The sequence below is a fragment of the Emydura macquarii genome, unplaced genomic scaffold (assembly GCF_026122565.2).
Source record: "Emydura macquarii macquarii isolate MOO-44397 ecotype Brisbane River unplaced genomic scaffold, CSIRO-AGI_Emac_v2 contig_3220, whole genome shotgun sequence".
NCBI classification, from domain to species: Eukaryota; Metazoa; Chordata; order Testudines; family Chelidae; genus Emydura; species Emydura macquarii.
The window spans coordinates 6851914-6872799 of NW_027133357.1; the positions used below are offsets into that span (position 1 = coordinate 6851914).

Below are 20886 nucleotides of genomic sequence, written 5' to 3' on the forward strand. Positions count from 1 at the left end.
TTTCCCAGACTGACATCCTGTGGTACAACAAAACACAGAAGTGAGTGCTTTCCCCACTCCCACCCCAGCTACAAAGAGGGTGGTCACGGTGACCCCCAAGCCAAGAACCCACGTCCCACTAGGTGCCCAGGATAACTTAAAATCCGATCTCCCAGCAACAGGAAGGGTGGGGGCGACTTGCCCACCTGGAGAATAATACTCATTGCTCTTGCATTGTTGCCTCTTCCAAGCTCTGCCTTCTTCCAAGTAGAAAGGGGAAGAGTGGCAACACCACCTTCTCTCCTTGCCCATGCTGCCGTGGTTCCAAATGCCAACTCTCCATGAGCGGCTTCCTGGAACCAGCGCCCTCTCCCTTCCTAAAGACCTGAGAATTTTGAACATGCTGCAGCTCACCTGCAAGGTGCAGGGGCTTGATGTAGGAGTCGCTCAGTGGAATTGTCAGCCCTGTGTATATGCTGGAGGTCCGAGCCGATCTGCTGGTCCCTTCTGGCCATAAAGTGCATGAGAAGGAGCTGGGTGTCCAATTCCTGAAACTCAGCAGCTTTTTGGTGTCTGATTTTAGGCTCCTTTGGCAATCCAGGCACAGTGTTTCTGTGAAGCATTTTGAAGGGAGGGAGGGCAGTCTGTCAGACTCAAGGTACAACTTCTGCATCCCCTCTTGGCCATTGACTGACCATTGGGACAGTCATTAATGGTCTGATTCTTCCTTCCCCACCCCGAGGATCTGAGCAAATGAACCCCCATTAAAGTCAACTGGAACTGCAGCTGCTCTGAAAATCAGATCTCTCTAGCGGAGTTTCCCTATTGGCAACTGAGGGGTGTGATATCAACCTCCCTGGGAGGTTATGACCAGCTGGTGATGCCCATTCTATTGTGTGCTCTTCAAAGCTTTTTTTGTTAGTGTGGAAACTGTGTGCAGTGTAGTTGTAGCTGTGTCAGTCCCAGGATAGTAGAGAGACAGGGTGGAGGAAGTTACATCTTCTGGTGGTGAGACAGACAAGCTTTTGAGTCACACAGAGCCCTTTGTCAGGTCTGGGAAAGGTACTCCCAGCATCACAGCTAAATGCAAGATGGATCAGATTGTTTAGCATAAGTAGATAGCACATACTGCATGGGATCCTTTGCGGTACAGTGGCCTGTTAACACTGCTGCGCACTCACAACAAAAATGGGGTTAGTGGGTTACAGATGGTTGTAGTAATAAGCCATAAATCTAAAGTCTCTTTGTCTGACTTCTACTCTCTGGCTGAGTTATGAATTTAAGCTTCCAGGCCCATCTTTTGAAAGTATTGTGCAGTTTCCTTTTATGGGTGAGGACTGATTGGTCAGATCTCAGAGCAATCACTCTATAAGTGTTCACCCCCAGGTGAGAGGTGCTGTGAAGTCTCAAGAAATTGTGTACTGTTAGTTTTGTGATGCAGAATGGGTGGGGGAGCTGTTGTAAATCGCACGGGGGTTTGTTCTTTACCTTAATCTCTGTAACTAGAATCTTTGTGCACAGTTGGTCCCTGGGAAGTGGGTGCAGGTCATGAGAGAGGAGGGTTGCCTGCATGTGCTTTGTGACCACCTCTGTTTCAGGCCTGGGGGGCTGTAGTGTGAATAAACTGACACTAAACAATACCCGGACTTTGCATCACTGATGTCTCCTACACCGGGACACTAACTTGCCGGTCACCAAACTCAAGCAGGGCTCAGGCCTGCTTGGATAAGAAATGCTAGGTAAACTGTTAGTCATTTTAGAATGAGAACTCAATCTAAGCCCCCTGCTGCATAACAAGTGGAAAGCAGAGGTTATTTCAATGGATACATCAGTATAACAGACTCCACCATCTGTGCTACCGTCAGATCCCAAAGGGGAGAAGGGACAGTCCTGCAGTAGCACATCCGAGAACCAGGCACTTGGGGAATGGAATGGTTCTGCTGGCTTGGCTTAGTTCCGCTGTCCTAGCCATGTCCTGAACTGCACTGTGAAGCTGGCAAGGTAATGAAACTAGTATGACAGCTGCCTAGGGGAGTTCTGGGGTGGGGGGAGTTCAGGAGATGCCTCTTTTTTGTGGGCTAAAATCTTGCAAGACCGATGGCTGCCAAGCTGCCAATAGTGCAATGACATGACTTGTTGGCTTTAAAACAAACAACCCCTAACCCTCTGTGTTCCTCCTTTTCTCACCTCTGTGCTTCTCTCTCACTTTGGCGGTCACCACCTTGGGACAGGGACTGACCCCTCTGCACCGTCTTATCACCCACTGTGGGCAACAAAGAATAAGTAAGATTTCAGCTGTTTGGACCCTTCTGACTCTTTCCACCCCAAACCCGCCCTGCAATGGAGCCCAGCTCTTGCAAGTTGGACTGAGCCCTAATCCTTGCTGGAGGCATCAGCCACCACTACAAATCCTTTTACGTAGACAGACACGACCAATCAAAGCCCCATCTTGTACCAGCACCGTTCCCCCCTGCTTGAAGCTGCAGGAGCATGAATAGTGATGGAGTCAGGCACCTGTGCTCTGACAAGGATTTAGACTGGTGCTGCCAGGAGTGCCTGTAGCTGGTTGTAATCTCCATTGTAAGCAAGGCCTAAGATTTGGGATCCAACCTGCTGTGTGCTGAGCTGACTCCATGCATTTTCTGGGTTTGTTACAGATGAGTTGCCTCCATGGTAGTGTGGCCTCTGGCACTATGATTTTGCCATGATGTGGCTATGTAAGATACAGAGTCCCGGCAATGAAGATCATATAGGAAAAAGGCTTGGTTCTGCCACCCAGTGAGTGACTTCCCTGAGTTTCCCCTAGCATCTATTCTGGTCCTTGTTTTTTCCTCTTTAGTGGAAGAACATCTTAGAGCTTTGGGGAAAGTGAGAAAACAATTATTTATTTTGACGTAGCAGCTCTGGGCTCTTGGTTCTCCAAATCTTGTTATGAAGCAAAGCTGTTTAAGATTGACGCCTTTCGCAACACCCAGGTCTGCAGGGGCTAACTGGCCTCTGAAATGCATTTACTCTTTTAAAAAAATAAATAAATAAATAAATAAAGGTTGGGGGGAGGTGGGGTGTGTGTGCTTCTTACAGAAGTATACCCTCCCAGTTCCGCTAGGAAATACGCAGCCCTAAGGTTTGTCCTTTTCTCCGAGTACGCTGTGTAAGCCTTGGTACGCCTGCCGTAGCATTTTAACTAGATACCCCTCAAGTTGTGAGCACTGGGGAAACACAGGGCTTTGATTTGCACTCCTGTCCAGGGGAGTGTGTTACACGAGGGAGGTGGCAGGCTTGAAGTGAAATTTGCATTTTAATAGAGGTGTATTTCTGTCATTTGCATTTAAATAAGATGAATGGCACCATGGTGCATTCGCTTAAATAAAAGCTCTTAGCTCCATGTGCATTCAGGGAAAGGCTGGAGGAACTTTTTCCCCTTGCCTCTTTCAGCAGTGCAGTGATGGTGTTTCACTCTTGCACATGTGCATAGACACATCAATCTGCATACACCACCAGCTCCACCACACAATTCACGTTTAAACCCATGCATGAAACCTTCTTTTTGGTACCATTCTGACTTAGCAACCTAGAGTTTAAGACTGAAGAGCCTGTGTTCTCCTTGAATCTGACCTCCTGTATATCTCAGCCCCTACACCCAATACCTTGGTCTAAAATTTCAGTTATCGCAGCCCCACTGGCCTAGCCTTTATGTGCTACAGGCAGAGAATAGGAGGGCCCAACACAGATGCATGAGGCCCCTCCAATGGCAGGGAACTATGGAGATACACCCAGATAATCCCAGAAATGACTCACAGCCATGCTCTGCAGAGGAAGATAGGAAACCCCTTGAGATAACTGCTACGCTGACCTGGGGGAAAACATCTTCCCAACCCCCCATATAGTGATCATTTAGACCCTGAGCATGTGAGCAAGAACCAGCCAGCCAAACACTTGAGACAGAGGATGTGCGGTACCACCTTAGAACCCTGATCCTCTGTGTCCAATTCCCATCTCCAGCCATAGCCATCCCTGGTGCTTCAGAGGAAGGAGGAGTAAATAATTTTTAAAAACCTCAGAATCCCTTGGAGAGGGAAGGAGGAATCCCTTCCTGACCCCTGCAGGTGCCCAGCTGAAACCCTGAAGCATGAAGTTTAGGAACATAAAACAGAAGGGAGCCCCAGGGCTGCTGAGTCCTGCCCACAGCATCACAACAACCTCTCATACAATCTCTCTCAAATTTAGTCCAGCTCTCTCAAAATGAATTGTTTGCTGCCCCACTTCACCCCCCGCCAACTCATAGTCGGAGCCTGTTCCAAAACTTGACCCTTCTGATGGTTAGAAACCTTCTTCTAATTTCCAGCCCCAGTTTGCTCATGGCCAGTTTGTTCTTGTGCCAACCTCGTCCTTTAGCTTGACTATCTCTGTACCCCCTCAGCCTTTTCATTGCTACATTAAACAAGCCAAGCGCTCTGCCAGTCTCCTCTCGTAAGGTAGGCCCGTCATTCCCCTGATCATCCTCATAGCTCTTCTTTGCACCTGTTCCAGTTTAAATTCATCTTTCTTGAACACAGGTGACCTGAGTTGTACACATTAGTCCAAGTGGGATCTTGCCAGTGCCTCATACAACACCATTAATGCTTCCCTTCATATTACCACTTTCTTATCCATCTTATTTTTTGTACTGATCCCCGTCTTCCCTAATGTAACTCCTAAGTTCCCATGTAGCAGTGTGTCAAATGCTTTATGAAAGTCCATATATAGTAGATCCATTGCATTTCCCTTATCTAAAAAAAATCCTTTATTTTGTCAAAGGAAACCAGGTGAGTCTGGCATGATCTACAATTTATGCCCAATTTGTATTGGTGTGATTTCCCTGCGCTTTGTGCTGTCATATCGAATTGCCTGTGTGGTGGCAGAGGTGGGCAGCAGAGGGTAAAGACGGGGGTCTGGATGGCACCAAGCAAACTTCTGGGTGCTGAGTAATAACACTAGTGCCACAGTGTTTCTCAGTTGTGCTTATGCAGAGTAACTTTGTAGTGTAGATGCTGCTGCATGAAACGCTCTTTCAATCACAGCACTTAACCAGTGAGAATAAGTGATCTTCAGAATTGGGCATATATTTAAAATTATAATTGCAACGGCAGAAGCTGCACAAAACCCACAGGCCGGGACAATGTGAAGAGCAGAAATTCAGAACCAGTGCCCAGGTTCAGCAGGAGAGCGTTGGGCAGCCCTTTGAGGCAGGATGGTCTAGTGCATAGGGCACTGGATGGTCCTGAAAGGAAGCTGGTTTCAAGTCCCTCCTCTGGGACAGACTCCCTATCTGATCATGGGAAAGTCACTCAGTTGCCTATCTGTAAAAGGAGGGTACTAGCATCCTACTTCCCAGGCTACGGGGAGATGCTCTGGTAACGAAGGCCAGGCAAATACCTAGTTAGACCTGTCTCCTTCATCTCCATCTTCCTCCCCTAGTCTCCTCTCTTTAGAGCCAACTGTAAGCAAATCCTTCAAAATCTGGGCTATGAGTACAAGACTTTTCATGCAAAGGGGTCTCTGACTAACCACATCTCAATGCTGGACAAGGGGGAAGACGTGAGAGTTTCTATTCCCAGCTTTGCCTCTGAGACACCGTGTAAGCTGGGGCTGTGCTTCTCTCTAGTTAATTTCCCCACTGATAAATGGAGATATTTGCCTTTCTGAGGCTGAATTCTTCAGCGTCCCTATTAGGAAGCGAGTGACTCTGCCAGGAAAGGATGCAGCTGGCTGCTCTGTTCTCTGCACTACAGCGAGGGCCAGTCTTGGCTAATCTGCACTCAGGGCCATGCTGCAGAGTAGTGGTAGATTGGATGGAAATCTGTAAACGCAAACACAGAGGCCTCCAGCTCTCCAAGGTGCTGCGTGGCAGCAGGCCTCATTAGGAATGTCTCCCTGGCTTTCTTTCAGCCCTTCTGCACAGCTGGCATGTTTTGGGAGGAGGGGAGATGCCACCAGCAACCTCGTATGTGCGGTGAACCCACTATGCTCCTTGCTCATCTGTAACCCCCTCATTCCCACCCTACACTTCACAGCCTCCTGACCAGACTCTGCTGGATGGAATATGTTATGGGGCTATTAAATCTAGGTTCTTTGTTCTCCACATTTCCCTCTGCTCTCACCTAAATGTCTGAGGGGTGGGACTATTTCTACCTGTAATAATGTCCCTGCTCTGTGCCAGGGTTCCTATCATCCCCTTCTTTTAGCAGGTCCCCTGAGACTCTCCCTCCACGTTTTCCACACCCTCACCGAGGGGAAAAAGGTCTCTAAAGCCCTTCTTCTGTTCATTTCCTTATGTCCCTTGCCCTGTAACAGGATGCGGGGCACATGCATGTATGCCAGTATGCTTGTTACAGCTCTTGGAGCCCTTTAGAACTGGGAGTTGTCATTCTCTGGGCACCAGAGTAGGAGCAGATGTGTGAATAGAGCTGGTTGAAACTCGGAATTCCCCCTGCAAGGGAAATTCCGGCATTTCAAGAGTCATTTCTGGTCCCTTAGATCAAAACCAAAACTTCCTAAAAATTTTCCCGCTTGATGAAATTTTCCACAAAAAAAAAAAAAGTTTCAAATCAGTTGAAATGTCTCCTTCCACTTCCATCTCTCCTACATTTGTATGTTGCAGTATCATTTATATATTTTTTAAAAAATCTAAACAAAAAGTTGTTTTGAAATGAAAAATTAGAATGTGCTGACCTTATCAAAATGCTTTAAAAAATGTTTCTCATGAAATGTCAAAATCCTATCAAGAGTGGTGATTTCAAGAAAATACTATTTTCCTTATAGCTGGAGAGATTAAAAAGACTGAGACTGTTCCTCATAGAAAAAAGATGACTAAAGAGGGATATGATGGAAGTCTATAAAAATAATTAATGGTGTGGAGCGGAAGTGTTGTTTTTTCCTTTCATATAACAGAAGCACTAGGGGTGTCAGTGAAATTAATAGGCAGCAGGCTTAAAACAAAAAGGAAGTACCTCTTCACACTATGCACAGCCAGCCTCTGGAACTCATTGAAGTGGGATGCTGTCAAGGCCAAAAATATAAATGGGTTCAAAAAAGAACTTGAGTTCATGGAGGGCAGAGACCCATCACTGGCTTATAGACAAGATGGTCTAAGATGCAACCCCGTGCACCAGGTGTCCCTGCACCTCCAACTGCCGGAAACACCTGGCATCCACCACTGGTGGAAGACAGGATACTGGGATAGATAGACCATTGGTCTGACCCAATATGGCCATTCTTCTGTTCCTGTCTCATGGGCAGGGGCAGCGGATAGGAGGCTCCAGGGTCAGGGAAGGGGTTCCTCTGAGTGTCCAGGAAGGCCTACCTTCCTAGGATGGGTGTGTCCTCCTGGCAGGGGGAAAGCTCTCTGTTGTTTTTGAGCTTTTTCCATCTTCCTTTATTAAATTAAAGCCCACGCTGAGATCAGGGATGTGGAACTTGACACGAACCATTGGGCTCCATTTCGACTGCCCTTGCTGGTGAATCTACCCACTGGCTTTTGCCCTGAGCAGCTTTCCCTCCTTTCTCTGAGGCTTCCCTGCCACACGTGTCCTTTGAGCCCTGTGATTCCTTTGCCTCCGTCCTCTCCACACTTGCCATGGCAGGGTCTGCCAGAGGCTTTCCTGCCTCCTGAGTCTGGCATCAAAGACGCGGGGGAGGGTAACACATCATTGGCAGCTGCTCTGTAGTTAAGGTTGCACAGAGAAGATCTGAATCGAAACACTCTTGGGGTGGTTTGGATTCTCACCTGCTGGTATCCCTAGTCTCTGCTATTCCGGGACCAATCCCTGCTGCAGGCTTCCAAGGCTTTTGCCCTGTGGCTCTGCTCTGCTGTCCCGGCGCTGCCTGCCTCTGCCCTGCACAGAGCTGCCCCTCAAGTTCTCTGGCGCTGCGGTTGCAAGCCCAGCGATTTGCAGTTTTTAAAGAAGGCAAGTGCCAAGTGGTGTTTGCGGAGCCCTGGGAAGCTGCCTTAGTTTCCAATTCTCCATCAAAGCAGTGATTGCCATTGACCCCCAGGGAGGGCTGCCTGTGACAACAGCTGCTGCTTAGCCACCTCTGATTAGCAAACAAGGAGCCTGTCGTACCTTTGCTTTGATCTCCATAGCAGGGCTCCCCTCTCATTTTTAGCTAGGGAGGGAGAAGAGCCTGCGTGGAAGGGAAGAGCTAGTGATGTTGACTGAGCCCGGTCACAAGCGGTGCAAGCTTCCCTCAGTCCAGTCCTGTAGCCCCCCCTCCAGTCCTCGGCTCTGGCCCCCTCAGATTCTTGGCTCAGTGGCCGTGCAGGATTTGAACCTGGATCCGGCTTGTAAATTGGGAGTCATTTATGTACTGAGAGGCCAGAAGAAGGCCTAAAAGAAGGCCAACTTCTTTACACCACTTTGCCCATTACTGCTGCATCTGGCCCTAGGGTAAAAATTCTCCTTCGACAGCCGTATCTGAATAACTTGGGACTAGAAATAGCAGCCTGGGAGTGCTGTCCGTGGTCCTGATTTACAGCCCACCCTCTCTGCTTTCAAGCAACGCCTCTAGTCCAGAGTTGCGAGCCGTGGTCACTTTGACAACATGAGGCTGGGCTGCATTTAATAAGACTGGTGGTGGGTGAGCAAGTCTCATAAAAGCAGGGACTGGTCAGCATTGGGGGATTTTCTGCCTGGCCCTCATAGGGCCCCGGAAGGGGGTGCTGGCCCAGGAGCCAGTTCTATAGATCATGCGTGGCGGGCCTGAGGGCGCAGGGTTGCTTGTGTGTGATGAAGCTGGTGGATATTTAAGTGCCCCTAAGCACTGTCATTTTTATAAAGAGCGGAGAGGGGGAGGTTGAATAAGTGTCATAATTCAGGTTGATTTCTTCCAGGGCTCCTCATTCCCTGTGCTTGTCACCGGCAGCGTTGTATATGGGGGTGTTTCATAGCCACTTGCTACAACTCCAGCCCATAAATATAGAAAATAAATTTTGAAGCGGTTCATCATTTGCTGCTCACCCAAAGGAGTTCTCTATCTGTTTTCCTGTTGGATAATTGCGTGTCACTTGCTGCTACTTTGTAACTTTCCAGCCTGAGATTTTGTTAGGCAGCTTCCCCCCCCCCCCCCCCCCCCCCCCCCCTCCTGACTGGATTAATCTTGGGTTTGGGGAAGGGGGGGAGTGGGAGGAGGTTAAAAACATATTGATTCGTAGTGGAGGTTTCTTTCAGGCTAGCAACTGAGGGAAAACACTCTCCAATCCAATCAGAAATGCCTCTCTGAACTCCAGCACCTTGTCCTTTCCACAAGACCTGAGACTCTGCTCGCCGTATGGAGTACCTTCCATCTGAGGGTCCCAAAGCACTTAACAAACATTCATTGACTAAACATCATGACATTTCTGGGAGGTGGTTGTGGTGCTCTAATGAAAGCAACCAGAGCTGTCAAATTATTTCTTAGCCACCTAATGCCCCAAGCAGCGGACCCGGCGGCAGCATGCTGTTTGCAATCTGACAGACATCTCTTGGACTTCCCCAGCCACTTCCCACCCCCCCCCTTGCATAACAATAAGAGCTACTTCATGCAGTGAGTCTGTACAGGCAGCCCCATTTTACAGGTGGGGAAACCAAGGCCTGGAGCAGGTCAGTGTCCTGCCAATGGTCTCGCAGCAAGTCAGTGGCTGAGGTGGGAGCAGAACCCAGGAATCCTGACTCCCGATCCTGCATTTGCTCCCAGAACAGGAGAGTGGGGACAAGATCACTTAATGAATTGCCACTTACGGTAAAGTCCTCTTTAAGGTATAAATGTCTGTTAACCCCTTAGACTGTGGATCACATTAATCGATGACTCTAAACTGGCATAATTACACCTGCACCTGCAGGCCCGCTAATCATGTGAACAGTGATAATTTAGTCTCCCTTCAACTTGCCCCCGTTAGTGTCATTTACACACTAAAGGGGCATCCGCTTACACTTGCTTCTGAGTCTCTCTGGCAGAGTGGCATTAAACATGACAGTTGTTTCAAGCCACTAGCGGGACTGGAATGTCAGACGGAAGGAAGAGCTGGTTTGATAGGCAGAGAACACGGAAGATGGACTCAGGTTCGTGGTAAATGTATCTATCCCATGGCTCTACAGTCCATCATGTAGATATCCCTGCCACACAGGTGCTGTGTGTTTGCCGTTTATATATATTGGATTTTTCCTTTATGTTCGTTTGGTTGACAGGCTGTGCTTTAAAGCAGGAATAAAAAACTGTTGAAGGAGGGAGGAAAAAGGCTAAACTTCTAAATGCAGCAGAGAATGAGATACAATGGAAAACTTGGCGTGCTACATGGGAGGAATAATAGGTCTATTAGGTTAGTACATTTTCTGTGTACCCAGCCAAAACGTCTCATTAAAACAATGGCACTCCTTCCTCCCCTCCTAGTAAATTAATTGCTGCAGAAGGGATAGGTCTGCTGAGGATTAATTTACTGCACACAACTAGAGGTGGGTCTGGTCCGAACATCTAGATTGGACAGTGCATCAGAAATTTTTCCAACTTGGGATCTGGTGCTTCGGATCAGTCCATTATAGAGGTATCCTGGGTACTGGACATGGAGTTTAGACCTGGATTGGGATCTAAACTTCTTCCACAATTCAGGTGTACTGGGATCCAGGCATGTCGTAGAAGCTTATCTCTAAGTATAACTTGGCTTCAGTTAATTTTGGCAGGTCTTCTCCACGGATGCTCCATTTTAATTCCCATCTTTGCACTCAAAGGCCGGTTTTCCGTCCTTGTTTGTCATGGTGCTCTTGGATGATAGAACTCCCTTGTAACACATCGCTGCTGCTCCTCCATCCGCTGAGTGAAGCACAAGGACAGTCCTTTACCTGCCTAGCTGCCGAATGGGCTGTTATACTACAGCCATTATGGCTTTGGAGTCCAGTTAACCGTTCCTTCCTTGACTGCATAGTCCAGGCCAGGATATAGTGGACGCCCTGTGTGATAAATCTAGAGAGCCCAGGCTGGGAGCTAGAAAGTCAGCGAGAACTGCAGGATCTATCTGTGTCTGGAAGCCTCAATAAAGAATCCCCTGTAAATTCAGTATAACTGAGTGCTCTTATTTCCCCCCATACCACTGTGAGGCATGTGACCATTTTAACGACCTGGCATCTTCTCCTTCCTATGCTTGTCTGCAAGCTTGCTCTCTTTCTCTATGTGCAGCAAAGTTCCTTTATATGGCGTGCTTGCTAAAGTAATGAACATACTAAAGAGAGGTTCTTTACTAGCTAGCAAAGTCGCTTAAAGCCTGATTTTCATAGGCACTCAGTGCCTACAACTCCCACAGAAGACAATGGGAGTGTAAGGGACTTCGCGCCTCTGAATGTCAGGCCCTTGGAGCTGAGATCTATGCACGAATTGTGTGTATGTGTGGGCGGGAGGGGAAATACGCAATCAGCGGCACTCATACAAACTAGATCATATGCTCATGCTCCAAGGCATAAACCAGCCTCTACCTAATAAGGGTCAGGAAGAAACTATCATTGGGGGCATACTATCCCCAAACTGCCTCCTGTAGGGCTTCTTGCACCTTTCTCTGCAGTTGGTCCTGTCGGACACAGAATACTGGATTAGATTGATTACTGGTCTGTCAGTTCCTGTGTTTCTAATGAAGTTCCCCACATTTGCATGGGCTGTATTAGATTCTCTTACGCAGTCAATGAAGAGTCTCCCAGGAGGTTAATAAAAAAATGCCCTCAGACAAGGATGCTGTTGTTTTAAATGAACACTGCTGCTAATGAGACTGGCTTGCTAGGTTCTTAATCTGAGCATTCCTTCCTGTGTTTTTATGACAGATGGGGCTGTGGTGTGACTGTTGGGAGGAGAAGGGAAGGGAGAGAGAAGGGGGGAGGTCTTCGGTTTCTCTTTCAAAAGGAGGGCGAGTAATTGGCAATCAGTAAATAAATAGGCAGGTAAAGGCTTTGCCACAACCAACCTTCAGGCTGGCCTCTAAAAGGATCTCGTGTTTTGATGCGGCCTCCCAAATTATGTATCTGTATAAATAATTATACACGTTACTATAATAGATGCAAATGATATTACTAGGAATAAATGCTTTGAGTGATTTGCAATTTCAAGTGCCATATAAATGCCAAGTATTAGTAGTACTCATTATTTATTAATTGCTGCTGATCAAGTCTCCATGGTGAATAATTTTCCATTTTTGCAGTTGATATTTATTTTAATTTCTGTTGCACTTGTGAGAGGAAGGACGGCCTTGTTGTTAAGGTGCTGGACTGGTACTTGGAAGATCTGGGTTTACTTCCTGGCTCCGCCACAAGCTACTTGTGTGGCCTTGGGCAAGTCACTTCATTGCTCTGTGCGTCAAATCCCCATCTGTGAAAGAGTGAGGATAATAATAATTCCTTTGTCTGTTTAGATTGTGAGATCCTTGGTGCAGTTACTTACTGTGGATAGCATTGCCCTGTGGTCCTGAGCGGGTCACCAATATTCTGGGTCTTGCTGAACGATTTCCCTTGGGAGGAGAAATAGGTGATACAAGTTAGGCATACCCAACTCCCAGATCGTAGTCCTTTCCTGAGTCAATTTGTTACATGAAAGGATAACACATTTCTTCCTCATAGGAGTGTGGTAGCTCTCAACCCTAGACCGTGATGCTGTAATGTGATGATGCAGTGCCATTATGTCTCAATGCAACTATACACCTGCAAAGTGAAGTGAGGATTCTTGCAACGTTGGCAGAAGCCTGTCCCAGGACAACTGGCAATGGCAGTGACTAGCTGGAAAAAATGCAGGGGAAGAAAACGGTGAATATTGTCAGTCCCCTACCCCCTAGCGAAACTCATTTAGAGCCAGGCGAAGAAGACGTTGGTCTGATAAAGCAGCTGTTGAATTCATATAGCCGGTATCTTTGAATTTCACATTTAGCTGGATGCTCACACTGTCATCTATAAACAAATGGTAAGCGAATGTCTGCAGCAGTTTCTCTTGCCCCTCGCCTTTATAAGGCTTGCTCTCCCCTACAGTCCTCAGTTTCCAAGCTGGCTAGTTTCAGGCTATCCAGAGTGCGTCCCATGGAACCGAATGCGACCAGACATCTAACAAACTCTGCAGAGATGTGAGAGCTAGGCATCAAAGTCCAAGGCCGAGCGTATTATATGCCACAATTTCACACCAGAGATGGGGGAGCTGAAAACAGCATTGTGTCGTGTCTCCCCTCCTCCCCCCCCGCGCAATCCACCTATGTATGGCTTTGATGCCTGGTTCTCAGCGTGCCACAGGGCTTGTTAGATAGAGATCTCAATGATTTGGAGTAGGGCGAGTCATAATACACCCAGCTGGTCCTCAGCACCCAAAGATAATGTTTCATCCTCAGTTGGTGTAAAAGTGGGTGTGCTTCCACTGACTTCTACAGCGCCATGCTAATTTTACACAAGATGAGGATCTGGCCCAGTAATGACATAGCAGTACAGACCGTAAGGTGTTCTCCCCATAGCTGCATGGTGCGTTGTGCTAGGTAGAGAGGGTGAAACAACAAAATCAAAACTGATTCACTGCCATTTCTGTGGGGGGACAGAGCTCAATTTGCTCCAACCCTCTTTCCTAGCAGTGGGAGAGGATAATCTTGTTCAAGGTGACCGGATACTACAGCGATGAAGGCCGCACAAATGTCCAGTCATCCAGTTTGAAAGTTGTGGCAAAAGTGAGTTCCCCTTGGTTTTTCTGAGCTACTGAACAAGCACCACGAGACCAAATGACATCAGGGCCACACTGCACTTAGTGCTTGGGTTCTGTTCGTGACTGTGCCACTGAATAGCTGTCAGACCTTTCAAGTTATTTATCCTCTCGGTGTGCCCGATTATCTGGCTGTAAGATGGGGATAACAGTATGTCGGTACCGGGCTGTTGTAGGGGTGAAATAGTGGATGCGTGAGAGGTGCTGATGCTGAGCTCTTAGAGAGAAGATGAGGTGTAGAGCCCAAGGCAGGGTTGTGCATGTGGAGTACTAGTAGGATTAAGGCCCAGATTCCAAAGTTTGGATACAGATGCAAACTCCCTCAAAGTTGGCTGGTATTTAGGTCTAAGGTTTTGAGGTGGGTCCATCTCTGCTTATTGAGACACATTGGGACAAATTCGTGCCCTGCAACTCCGTTGACTTGTGGTAATAAGGGATGGTGTCAATGGAGCTATGCTAAGTCTGCTCTTCTGTGCCTTCTCTACTCCATGTTGTCGATATCGTAAAGGCAACTGGCATTTGCAGATGGAAGGCAGCTTTCTCCATCTGCAAAAGCCGGGACTCTCCCAGGGCATGCTCCCTTGAGGAAGCGCAATGCTGCTGTCTGGATTGCAAGCTTTCACCGCATTGTCTGTTCAGAAAGGCATGCTGGTTGGCCCCCTCCGGAGCTGAGCTCAGCAGAAAGCGTGGGGAACTCCATCTGGCAATGGAGCTGCTGCTTGGGGGGGTGTTGGACTTAGCGTGCGCACGCATGATGGGCTAGAAATAGAAACTGAATTTAAAAAAGGGGGAGTCACCCACCTGAACGAGGGAGGGGGGTGGCATTTCATGAAGCAATAGTACTGAAATGGCTCTGACAGGCCTCAGTCCTGGTGCCAGGATTAACAGACTGGATTCTGATGTCTGTTACTCTGGTGTGAAACTGGAGTGACTCCATCCAAGTTGGTGTATAGTGGGACTTAAGCAGTGTCTAGGAGTTGTGCCGTCCCCTCTGCACAGTGATGAATGTCACCCTAAAGACTAAAACCTTACATCTACGTGGAACTACACACACAACACAAATAAAGCCCCCGGTGAGTGAGCTGGAAGATCTGAAAACCACCCTGTGAAATGCCAGCACGTACGTCCCTGCTCCTTCTAGCACGTCGCCGGAGAGCCAAAGCCCCAGCACTTCAGGGTGCTTGTGTCACATTACCGTGATGGTGTGTGACAAGGGCACCCGTTGCTAAGGCTCTGCCTCTGCGCCACGTTCTCAGAACATGGCAGACGGCAGCCCTGTCAAAGCGCTGGGGATTAAAACCTGTCAGACCTGGGCGCTTTGACATTTTTATTTCAGACCAGCTGCTTCTTCCCTCTCCCGGTGAACTGATGGATCTGCTCGGCTGAAGCAAGGCCTGATGGAAGTTCCCCGCTTCCTTCGCGTCCTGGACCTGCCAAAGGAACACTGACAAAGAGGTTGGGGAGCCAAAGAAAACAACTCTATCCATAATCTCCCTACCCCACAGCTAATAAACCACCAGAAGAGGCTTTTCCTGGAGGGCCCAGATGTCACCTGAGGAATTCCCTCCGACAGACCCAAGAGACCGTTTTGCTTCAGTTTGTCAGTGCAGATGCCTCTGAGGGCGAGTTCTTTCTCATCCCAAGATGCCCATCGGGCGTCCTTGAATTCTGTCCTATGTAATGTTGGCGCACACGATTCCTTTGGCTAGATGACATCTGACCCTTTGGCCACTCGCTTTATCTAGCACTGGGCTCCAAGAGGAGTTGAATACTTCGCCCCGCCCCTGAACTGGCTGGCTCACTTCCAACACTGGTCTTGGGACGTTCCACCTGAATTCTAGGGATGCCAAGAGATGCTTTTCTTTTCTTTAATCTATCGCTGCGCCCATATGCGTTAGTCACTGAGCGTTCACACGTCAGGTTGCTCAACCAGACTGAACCTTTTGAGGAGAGACCAGACTAGCCTGTAAAGTTCAGTTTTCCCCTATCTAAACTTCCCTAGATTTAAGAGGGAATTCTGATACAGGCTTTCCACTGCTCAGAACACGAACAATTCAGAGGTCATCTACTCAACCTTTCTCAGCACAGTAAGGAATGTTGTTCTCCTGGAGGCATTGAATCAGGGATATTGGAAATCTCACCATGTGTCCACCCCAAGGGATCTAGAGAACATCTATTTCAAACTAACCTCCAATAGTTCACCCATTGCTACTCTCTGCGCCCTTGGGGGAATTCCACTAGGCTTCTGTATGGAGCTTTGCTATGCAGTTCTCCCCCACTAACGGTGGGAAATCTTGTGGCTAAATCCATCTTGCCGTTCCTCAGAACATCCCTCTGAAGTCCCATGCCTTTGCCTTTAATGGGCCTTCACTGATCTGGCATTCTGCAAACAGCTCCCTTGCTGCTGAGGTGTTCTACTTCTTAATGAGCTGGAGTTGGGGACCCCCAAGAACAGAGTGGCCAATTTCTCTTCACCGTTGTGCATACATCAGAGCAAATGAATTTTGCAACAGCTTTAATAATTTGATTCAATTGGGCGCACAAGAAAAAGATTAAAAGGTAAGAGCAAGGGAATAACATGCTACACTTCCCGCTATTGTGATGGATGGTAAATCTCCTCTTTATTATTCCTGTCCCAGAATCTGAAGCTTAAATAATTAAGCAGAATAAAGGGTGGGTGAATGTTGCTTTTCAATTTTATGTATTGATTCTCTAAGGATAGCTGTGTGTACATACACACATGCCGATGGAGACCTAGGCATACAATGGGCCAGAGTCTCGGCGGGTGTCGATCAGCATAGCGCTATTGACTCAATACCATTTGGTTTCCAATCACACTGACTTCAATGGAGTTAGGTGGATTGACATCCGCTGAGGATCTGGTCCAATGACTTTGGAAAGAAAACGTGAAATGCTACATAGATTTTTATATTGGTTTGTTTGTTTCGGTCTTTAGAGTAAAGGAGAAGGCAATTCTTGCTGCCGGTCGAAAAGAGGATCAAGGTATTTCTTTTGGTAATTTAAATAGATTTCTTGACATTGCTGTTCACCGTAGCAATCCTTAAAGAGCTGGAAAAATCTGGGAGACTTACATGCACATCCAGGTTGTTTGTTGCAAAGTGCTTGGAGTGGTGGTTATATTTGTGTAGGGTTCGTGGGAGCTGGGTTTGTTGTGAGTTGGCTCAGCTGACATGCTGGGGGAAGGGGTCCACGTACTCAGCAAACTTTGGAGGATGTCCAGCCCGTAACCTCCATTCTTGCTCCTGATCCGTAGAGCAGGGGGTCGGTTCCTGAGCTGCCAAACCCTTGGAGAGGGCTATGAACAGAGGTGGGGCCTGACCCACATTGGGGTCAGGACTTCCCTAAGGGGTGGGATGTAAGGTTCTGGTCTGGATCTACCGTGGTGCTAGGTGGAATTTGCCGAGATGGGGTCAGGATAAGCCTTTCCTTCCTGCGCAGAAGATGCAGAATGCTTCTTTGAGGCCCAAGTCTTACTGTGAACCAACAAAATCCCACTGCTGGGCAAGGCTTGTGCCTCTGAGTCATGCCACTGGGGACTCTTTCCAGCAACGTTGTATTCGATAGTAGTATTGAGTCACGTGACACTCCCATTCCAATACTATGTCATAGGGACTGGTCCAAGAAGCACCTCCACAAGCCTATAATCCTTTGCAGGGTCATACTAAGTAACATCTTTCTCTTTCTTTTAAATATTCATTCTCCCGAGTCAGTTTTCCCAAAGGGTCTGATCTGCACTGACCTCCATGTACACCCTTTTCATTGGCAGGACTGGGAATCCCACATGGAGGGTCCCTAATTGTCCTGTTGAATTCCTTTAAATCATCCTTATGTAGCAAGTTGTTCTAATGGATGCACGTCTCTCTGAGATAGGGAGACCAGATGTCCCAATTTTATAAGGACAAGCCTGATATTTGGGGCTTTTTTTAATATAGGTGCCTATGATCCCTGATCTCCCTGTCCTGATTTTTCACACTTGCTATCTGGGCACCCTACAGTGGGGTGGGTTCCTTTTGTTAATTTCAGATAAAATATTAAGTCATTGCTGCTCTTTCAAACAGAATGGGCAAGTGTCATGTGGATATAGTTCAGACTATCTAATTCCAAATAGAGGAAATCTCATTTGCGGGTTGGGGTGAGTATTTTGACAGAAGAAAGGATGCAAAGAGGTTGCTGCTGCCACCTCGAGAGCAACAGGCGCAGAGAAATGAAAGCATGAAGCCTGATATGAACAGTGGGGCTAATTAAGAGGCACAAGAATTAGGGAAATCTGACACCTGTATGTAAATAAACATAAAGGAAAGACCGTTTTACTTGGGAAATCTGATACACAGGGAGTGACATGCAGATAAATATGTGGATCCCTTCATTACCTAGCCCTGTCTGTGTGTTAAAATCAATTAGAGCGATACTGTCCATGCAGCTGTAGTTAATGCTGACAGGCATAGATGGCAGAAACACTGTCAGTTTTCAGGAGTTCCAAAGTCAGCTGTACCAAGTCACTCCAGGCTAAATTTCATTGTGTGAGGTCTTAGCGTGAAATGGCATTTTAAAAAAGGGACCCCCTCTTCCTTCCCACTCCAAATGTCTAAATACTAGAGAGGGTGCTGGGCTGCAAATTTAGAACTGGGGGGGATTAGATTCAGCCATGATGGAGTTAGTGATCTATTGCAAAGTTTTGGCACGGGATTTAGAATGGGACTTTTGCTATACTGAGACAGGGGGGGGGGGGGGGTGTGTGTGTGTGTGTGGAGAGAACTTAGATGCTGGGCATTTCATTTGGGCCTATCCTTGTCTATTACCAGACTTACAAAGAAAGATCTGTCTGCCCCATCTGTGATGTCAATGAAGCAGAACAACTGTGGTATTTTGGATCCACTGCTTTTCTTTTTCACTATACATCCTAATGGGGCTAGCAATTGATATTTTGGGAGTTTGAGAGGTTGCAGTCATGGTATTTTTCAGCTTGAGTAGAAGTGCTTGAATTGCTGTCCCTCGTGAAGTTTGCAGGCCTCTCTGGCGCACACTAAAGAGGAATGGGGAACTCAGGCACCTTGGAAAAGCTTCTGAAATTTGAGAAGCCACATCTCTGAACCACAGTCAGGCAACTTCTCTGCCATAGAATGATGATCTATTTCTAAGTTCGGTTCTTCTTTAGCAGGGCATTCATTTCAGCCAGCCTGTTTTGTTCTGGGCAGTCAACAAGACTTAAGAATCCTCTACTGCTCACAGATAACCATAGATCTGTGTGGGAGCAAAAGGAAGGCAGTGTTCTGTAAATACCTGGATGACAGATTGGAGAGCCTTCACTCCTGGGTTCTGTTTCTGTCTCTGCCACAGTCCTGCTCTGTGACCTTAAGCAATTCATTTCATCTCTCTCTGCTGCAGCTTTCCCCATCTGTAAAGTGGAGATGTGATGGGACAGATGGACCCCACACTGGCAATGAGGGGGTTAACGAGAGCCTGTGGACTGAATGGGCCCTGCCCCACTACACCAGCAGCAAATGTGGAGCATGGAGAGTGGCGTTCAAAGGAGAATACCTAGTCCCCTTCAGGGCTGATGAGGCAGAACAGCAGACGGCTGCTTCCCTTGATGGGAGAGAAGCCTGGTTGCAACCCAGAGGCTGAGCTAGCTCGCTGGCAGGATGCCCCCTGGTAGAAGGGCTGGCCAGACCATGGAGGACTGGCGGAAGCACAGACTATTCTGCGGCAAGCCCTGAATAGAAGAGAGAGGATGGTCCACCTACAGCTTGTTGGGCAACCCTGTTCTGAGTTGTGGATTTCTTTTTCTTTTTGTTCCTGATTTTCCTTTGGGCCTTAACACCCTGGAAGGTGGAAGACTGAAGTGTTCCTTGGCCAGTGGGCCAAAGCCCTGCTACCTTGGACCTCACAGAGACAACTAACTCGGAGACCCTCAGCTGGGCAAGTCTTGCCCTCAGAGGCCACAAAGGGCTGGCTCAGAGGCAAACACGGTCATGGGATAATAGTTACCTGCCTTTTGTAAAGCACTTGCAATGAAAAGTGATGTGGGCCTGATCTATTGGCTACTAAGGTTGATGGAATGACTCCCAGGGACTCTGGGGGTGGGGTGGAGGCTGGATTGGGCCCCGCACAAGGACACTTCATAAATAGTAATAAGCTGCGATTAGCATTATTCTGAATTTTTCCAGGCAAGCATAGATACACTCACTGAGTGTCTGACCCTGCAAACTCTGCTCACTTAGCAGCTATGTTTTATGCATGTGTTTATTTATAGACTTGGATCTCCAGGATAGTGGCCTGAGACACGTCTCATTTTCCCGAGTTGAGGAAGCAGTCGTACAGCCTTTTTCTGGCAGCAGACTTCAGAGCTGGGCAAACACGATAATGCAATTGGGCACCATGTCAGCTTATTTCACTTTGATGAAGCTTCTTCAGTGAAGGCCTGTGAAGTTTAACACCAAATAGCGTGGGTGCCCATCTTCATGGCATGATTGCTAGGGGCCACACACTCCCAAAACCAGGCTCTCCGATGGAGCTGCAGCTGCTTGTGATTAGTAGCACACCGATGTGATAGTTGGTCCATTCCATGGCTGCGCAATCCGGGCCAGGGTCTGTCTCTGTCGGCTTCAATAAAAAATCCCTCTTCTTGTCATTATAACTGAATCCTGTTTCTTGCAAGACAAACTGCATGTGAAAGAGCAATGACTGGGTGGTGCAGGGATGTGGGGGTCAGGTGGCTGACAGAAAAAAGAAAGGGAGTAAAACATTTTGAATTCTTCAGTCTGCAGCAGAGCTGGCTGGAAAAACGTTTTAGTGAAAATGTTGACAATTTTCAGTTTGACAACCCCTCTTCTCGCCCCCTCCATCCCCCCAATACAAAAAAAATACTTTGAGAAATCGTTGTTTCATGGGCGAAGTGGTAATAAATGAAAGGAGAGGGACCCCCCATCTCCTCCCCCCCCAAAAAAAACACCCTGAGAAATCATCATATGTTTCAGGAGCGAAGCGGTAATAAAAAGAAATGAAAGGAGGAGAGGGACAGAAAAGGGCCACGGAGATGAAAAAGCTGGTTTAGAAGCACCAAGAGAAATTGGTTGTAAAATTTCCAACAAAATCAAAAATTTCCCTTACGTTATTTTTTGTGCTTTGGAAAAAGGGTGTTTTTGTTTTTGTTTTTTATTTGGGGGTGTG

At 47.6% G+C, this 20886-nt stretch overlaps 1 long non-coding RNA gene across 2 annotated transcripts in view; it reads left to right on the top strand.

Moving 5' to 3' along the window:
* The window catches only part of LOC137142426 (uncharacterized), a 102067-nt gene extending 81714 nt beyond the window's left edge, over positions 1-20353 (top strand). For both annotated transcript variants that reach the window (XR_010916922.1, XR_010916923.1), the window contains one exon: positions 19102-20353. This is a non-coding gene — a long non-coding RNA (uncharacterized lncRNA). The remainder of the gene's footprint in view (positions 1-19101) is intronic.
* The last annotated feature ends 533 nt before the right edge of the window (positions 20354-20886 follow it).